The following is a 6,983-nucleotide window of genomic DNA, read 5'->3' on the forward strand; positions in this document are numbered from 1 at the left end:
TCTGAACAATAGATTTTAATTAAGAAGATTTATTAAAGACAGTTTTCATTCCTGTGATTACATTTCCAGGTCCTGAGACATCTGCATTTCAAAATAAACCATGTATTTTCATAAATATTCCACAATTCCCTTAGAGCATTTTGGTATTCCAATTTCCTCTAACCTCTTCTGAACATCTTCACATTTATTTGTGTGTTCCATGTATTCATACCCAGTCAGGATTAAACATTTCTTCACACAGGTATTGTGTTAGGAAGCAGATTCAAAGCATTCCTGTTCTCTGTGAATCAAGACTTTTAAAAGGAACAAAGACAAATTAAGCTCAGTAACATATGTCTAACAAAAGATCTAGATATCTTACAAGACGTGCTTAGAGTGGCAGGGTAAACAACGGGCTGAGTTTGCTTTGAAGTTTAAGTCATTGTTATTTTAATGAAGTGGGAAATTCATTTAGATAGTGGAATCTGATAGTTACCCAATTAAAGCTCTTTTTGTCTACATTAATGTAGTTTTAAATTTTTAGTTTTTGAAACCCACTTTTACCAGAGAGTTATTTTGAAGATAGAAGCAGTTTGAGCAGTGTCTTGTTATTTTTTTATTTTTTTGCCTCACGCTTGCTGCTTGTGGGATTTCCGTTCCCTGGTCAAGGACTGAGTTCAGCCACTTCAGTGAAAGCCCAGAATCCTAACCACTAGGCCACCAGGGAGCTCCCTTGAGTAGTGTCTCTAGATGTTCCTCATGAGTGACAGTTAGTTGTCGATTAGACCTTGTAAGTGTTTTCTATAAAATTGTAAGCCAATGTATCAAGCTTGATCAAGGTGCAAAAAATAGAAACACCCTCAGGTTATTTCACTTGGTTCATGGGAGTTCACTGTAAGGATATACGTGGACAAGCAGAAGGCAGGAAGCTATCAACAGAAGCTACCTGGGTCTCACAGGAGAGACTGTATCAGTACCTGCAGGGATCAGATCATTTCTCTGTTCTTCCTCGAAGCCTATCCTGATGCACCGTGGGCTTCCTGCCTGAATGCCCCGCCCTTGTCATAACCCTGGGCTTGCCCCCCATTCCTGTGCTCCTTTTATTACCAACTGTCGTTAGCTTCTTGTCCTCTCTACTCCACAGTCCTGCTCACTCGTTGCTTTGGCTGTTTTGTGAGTTTGAATAACTCACAGCTTCTGTTTACAGTCATGTCTGTCTTTCAGCTCCTGTTCTCCTGTTAACTAGTATATACTGTTCTAAAATGCAGAGACAGAGAGACTGATGGAATCAGTCATGGTCATTTTGAAACCAAACCGCTTCGTTAGCTGGAGGATGGGTCAGGGGCCCATGTGTGGACAACTTTGCTCAGATGGAAACCTCTCATAAAGTGACCTGGACTCTTCACAGCAAAATAACATTATGGGGCTTTTGAAAAAATAAACCTGTTTTAAAATGACTGTAGATATTTTCCTGATGTGAGCAAAGGGAAAGTGTAAATTAACATTGATGATTAACGATGAAATGAGTACCTTAGGAATTCTGACAATTTCTGGAAGGTTTTCCAGGTTTTATCCTGGTGTTCAGTGTTATCTCTATAAAGAGAGTACAACAGAAAGAAAGATCTCTTGACAATCTATGAAACCTAGAACTGAATTCCTATTTAATAAATGAGTGACCTTAAGTCACACAATGTTCTTTAAGTTATGGGAAACCTAAATACTTTGGAGATTTCTTGATCAGTAGATAGGACTAGAAATACAATGTTCTTTTTACTTGCCTTGACTCTCCATCCTACACCTGAAGCCTTGCCCTATCCCAGCTTGCACTATATCAAGAGCAGATTCTTTTCTTTCTATTAGCTATGGCTATAATATTATCATTATTAACTTTAAAATGGGAAATTTAAAAGACATAAGCAGTGAGAATGGAGTAATGACACATAGGAAAAGATACATGGTTTCTATGGCGCATTGTACTATGATTACAATTTTCTCTTTGTAAGCCATTTACTCCAAAATTTAATGGCACATACTACATACACATCATTGTGCGAACAGCTGCGGAAATACTATTGAAGCCATGTAACTCAGATTGGGACTTGAACCCACAGTCTTTTAACTGAGACCACACGCCTGGTGTCAGGACTTAATGAAGTTCAGGTTCTGGATGTCTCATCCTGGAAAGAATTCAGTGAGAGACAAAGTGATAGATAAGAAGAGGATTTACTTAGAGAGAAACACGCTCCACAGACAGAGTGTGGGACCATCTCAGAGGGTGAGGGGAACGCCAAGGTACAGGGTTGGCAGTTTTTATTGGGGTGGGAAATTTCACAGAAGATTATTATAGCTACTTTGGGGAAGGAGTGTGGGGATTTCCATGAATTGGGACCTAGTCACTTTTTGACCTTTATGGTCAGCCTTGGAACTGTCATGGGGCCTGTGGGTGTGTCATTTAGCCTGTTGATGTGTTACAGTGAGCATGTGCTGAGGCTCACAGTCTAGGGGAAATATTGTCAGCCATCCTGGAGATATTTGGTTCTAAATCAGTTATATCATGTCCTCAGGCCATGTCATTCTTTTAAAGATTGTGCCCTACCCGCTTAACTGACTCTCATAGGAGGTAAAACCGAGAGCTAGATAATACATTAATGGCCACTTTGGATGTAATTGTTTTTTTCATACAAAATACATGTACATATCCCCACATGGACAAGCACACAAGTGAAAAATGTAAGTACATGTACATTTATTCAATATACTTGAAAAGCTAAATATATATGTATGCCTATCCATACAGAGTGTGAAGTTTCTTTCACATCTTAATTTTCTTTAAGTCAAATTAGATCTGACTCCTAGTCCTTATCCCAGTAGGCTGATGGGAAATCCAACTGAGGAGACCCTTTTCCTCACTCCCTGTCTTCTGCACTAGTCTTTGGGTCTTACCAAGAAGACTTTGAAGAAGCTAGTTTATTCTTTTTTGCGTGTGATGTTAGTGAAATTTTTCTCACCCAAATCATGATAGCCTCTCGAAATCCACAACTTGATCCCAGTACCTTCCTGAGCGGACAAGAATATTTGCAAACGTGGCGAATGGCCCCTTCCACCATAGTTCATACTAGGTGCCAAGTATGTTCTAACCAGCACTTTCCAGGTATTACTTCATGCACTCTTAAAACAATATACAAGAGAAGTACTATTATGCTCCTAGGAAACCAAGCTGAGAGCTGGAGTAACTTGTCTAAGGCCTCACAGCTCGTAAATGGCAGAAGTAGGATTGGAACTCTGGTGGTCTGAGTTAACGTAAGTCTGGTCCAGTCTCAAGGGTCTTGCTAGAGTTCCCCTTACCACTCCAGAAGTCACAGTTCAAGTCTCAGGGGTCAGCAGTGAAAATCTTGTTTCTAAGCTTGTCAAGGCAAATCCAAGGGTAGAAAAAAATTAAAGAGAGTGTCTAAGTTCAGTTCCACTGAGATCTAATTCTAAGAGCAAGACGGTCTGGAATTGAATGCCAAAGGGCCATGGCTGTCCACTGAAATCTGAGCTCTCCCTGTGGGGTCATGAATCTAAGCACCTGGACTGGTGGAAACTATCTCTATTTCCTTAAACGGGAATTGGCCGAACGCTGGAAAACAACTAACTGCTAACTCATGACTGTTAACCTGGTCAGGAAAAAAAGTCAAGGTTATTCTAGTAATCTCTTCTTTTCATACTTCTGAGAAAGAGGACCTCAGAGTTAAGGATTTAAAAATTACTTCCTCTCTCAAAAAAGAAATAAAAAGGAAAAAGGAAAAAGGAAAAAAAAAGGTACAAATCATTTCTGCTTAGATGTTCTAGAAAAAGTAGCCCAATAAGGCAAATGTGATTATTGTTTCTATTTTTTCACAATCACATACCTCTAGGTCTGAGCATACACCCTCACACCCCACCCAAGTGAAGATGTTTCAACTCTTAAACCTTCCCCTCAGTACCAAACAAAAAGCAAAAATCCCATCCTTCAAAACACTTACTTTCCTTTACAGAATGTCTTTCTGACTTCCCTTAAGCACCTCCCTATAACAAGTACACAGAGTCCAGATCCAATTATTTTCCCTTGGAGCAGTTTGCTTCATTCACGAATGTAAGGCAGTAGGCCCCTGGATTGATCCAACTGCTAACTGTAAAAATTAGGTACTATATAAAGGTGAGAAAGAAGATGTATTGCCCATTTATGTGTATACTCTTGATACAATGGTCTTTTTTTCCTCTCTATTCTTATATTTCTCAATCCCTAAAATGCTATTTTCCCAAAAGTGACAAATATTTTCATTTTCTGCTATATTTCTATGCCAGCTAAACTGCTCTTTCTAGGGAAAAAAGTTAAGAAACTCAGAGGTGTCACCTAGCATTTAGTCTCTTGAAAATGTACATATTAGCACTTAGAAATATAACATATTTCTTTAAAAAAAGATTAGCTGTCTAATTACAGATTTCACACATAATCTGTCAATTGGCTAAATATATGCTGACTGTCATTAAGCTGTTCTGCGAAAGATGGGTAGAGGGCTGGCCTGCTGCTCTTCTCAAAAGAACAAGGAGTTGTATTTTGAAGGAGGAAATTTTCAGAGTAATACCCATATTCTCATTTTTAAAGGTGGCTAAAATAATCCACAATTCAAGTTCCTGTGTTTTGGGTTTTTTGTTTTATTTTAATTTGAGCAAATCCTCTACTTTAGTTAATCATACTGTATCACATGTTAATTTTCTGCTTTTTTTTTAACACAATATTTCTTTGTATCCTCAGAACTGAATTAGAAGTTTCGAGCTTCATTCACAAATTTTTTTTTCAAATCACTAAGATAATAAGCTTTCTAGAATTTTACCAGTAATACTAGATGCCAGAATAAATGGAACTATACCAGAGTTTTCAGTGAGGATAAATTAGAAACTCATCATTATTCATACTTATGAATGGGGACCCCTTCCAAGACCTGAGAGTGGGCTCTTGTCTAACATGGGGAGATCAACTGTCCAGAGACATAGGAGCTGACAAAGCAAGAGACTTCACTGGGCAGGGGCGCAGAGCTGGAGAGCAGTAGGGTAAGCGAACTCAGAAGAACCACTCTGTTACTTGCTCCACGTCTTGGGCTTTCTGGTGATGGGACTCATTTCCGCGTTTTCTCTGGCCAATCGTTCCGATTCTGGGCCCTTTCTGGTGGCACAGGCATTGCTCAGCTAAGACAGATGCCAGCGAGTAGGATTCTCAGAGGTGGTAGGGCTTGTGTCATCTCCTTTTGACTTTTCCTGAACTTTTCCAGTTGCTGGTGGCTTGCTAGTTCCGTGTTCCTTACTAAGACCTGACGTCGTAAAATAACTCACACAAATGGCGACTGCGGTACCTGGCCAGGATGGGTGGTGGCAGTCCGTGTGCCTCCCCGGGCACTTAGTCAAACAAGTGGAACCAAAATGTCTTACATTTTTTAACTAGGCAAAATTTTTTAAGTTTTCTAAGATATACATATTACATTTACATACTATATATATATATATAAATACACACACATACACAAGTTTTTCCACTACATTTGATAAAGGCTTGAGAAAGAACAACAACCAAAAGAGATGGAGAAATTGGAAAATATAAACTAATGAAATGAGAGCACTGAAATAGAAATGTGAATAGAAACGAATATTTCAAGAATAGAAATTCATAACACGGTACAGGAGGTGGTGACCAAAATCATCCCCAAGAAGAAAAGAAACAAGGCAAATGATTTTCTGAGAAGACCTTACAAATAGATGAGAAAGGAAGAGAAGCAAAAAGCACAGGAGAAAAGGAAAGATATATCATCTGGATGCAGAGTTTCAAAGAATAGCAAGGAGAGGCAAGAAAACCTTCTTAAGTGAACAAAGCAAAGAAATAGAGGAAAACAATAGAATGGGAAAGATTAGAGATTTATTCAAGAAAGTTGGAGATACCAAGGGAACACTTTATGCAAAGATGGGCACAATAAAGGAACGGTAAGGACCTAACAGAAGCAGAAGAGATCAAGAAGAAGTGGCAAGAATACACAGAACTGTACAAAAAAGGTCTCAATGACCTGGATAACCATGATGGTGTTCTCACTCACCTAGGACCAGACATTCTGGAATGTGAAGTCAAGTAGGCCTGAGGAAGCATCACTACATACAAAACTAGTGGAGGGGATGGAATTCCAGTTGAGCTATTCCAAATCCTAAAAGATTATGCCGTTAAAATGCTGCAGTCAACATGCCAGCAAATTTGGAAAACTCAGCAGTGGCCAAAGGACAGGAAAATGTCAGTTTTTATTCCAATCTCAAAGAATGGCAATGCCAAAGAATGTTCAAACTATCATTAAAATGCACTCATTTCACACACTACCAAGGTAATCCTCAATATCCTTCAAGCTAGGCTTCAGCAGTACATGAACTGAGAACTTCAAGATGTACAAGCTGGATTTTAAAAAGTCAGAGGAACCAGAGATCAAATTGCCAACATCTGTTGGATCATAAAACAAGAGAATTCCAGAAAAACATCTACTTCTGCTTCATTGATTGTGCTAAAGACTTTGACTGTGCAGATAACAACAAACTGTGGGAAATTCTAAAAGAGATGGGGATACCAGATCCCCTTACTTGTCTCCTGAGAAATCTGGATGCAGAACAAGATGCAGTAGTTAGAACTGAGAACAGAACAACAGACTGGTTCCAAATAGGAAAAGGAGTACATCAAGGCTGTATATTGTCATTCTGCTCATTTAACTTCTATGCAGAGTACATCATGCAAATGCCAGGCTGCATGAATCACAAACTGGAATTAAGTAGCCAGGAGAAATATCAATGACTTCAGATATACAGATGACACCACTCTAAAGGCAAAACAGCAAGAGGAACTAAAGAGCCTCTTGATGAAGGTGAAAGAGGAGAGTGAAAAAGCTGGCTCAAAACTCAATATTAAAAAAATGAAGATCATGGCATCTGGTCCCATTGCTTCATGGAAAATAGATGGG

The sequence above is a fragment of the Bos grunniens genome, chromosome 14 (assembly GCF_055505025.1).
Source record: "Bos grunniens cultivar Pamir isolate PY7600 chromosome 14, Bosgru_T2T1.0, whole genome shotgun sequence".
Lineage (NCBI taxonomy): Eukaryota > Metazoa > Chordata > Mammalia > Artiodactyla > Bovidae > Bos > Bos grunniens.